This window comes from Nannochloropsis gaditana (genome assembly GCF_000240725.1).
Source record: "Nannochloropsis gaditana CCMP526 unplaced genomic scaffold scaffold275, whole genome shotgun sequence".
NCBI classification, from domain to species: Eukaryota; class Eustigmatophyceae; order Eustigmatales; family Monodopsidaceae; genus Microchloropsis; species Microchloropsis gaditana.
In genome coordinates, this window is record NW_005803678.1 from 3,156 (window position 1) to 3,410 (window position 255).

Here is a 255-nt window from a genome sequence, read left to right on the forward strand (position 1 = left end):
CCTCTCCCCTCGTCCCTCCCTCCCTTCCTTCCGCCCCCTTTGCTTCTCTCTCTCTCTCGACAAATCACCCGGCTCCCTCCCCCCTCCCTCTTCCTCCCTCTTTCCATACCTCCGCGGTGCTGCCGCCTCCCCCTCTTCCTCTTTCTTCCTCCTCCTGTCTTTCATCCTCTTCTCCTCTTTTCGTCCCCTTCCTTCTCCTCCCTCCTCTACCTCCTCCTGCTGACCTTGTCTCCCCCCCCCCTCCTCCTCCTTGTC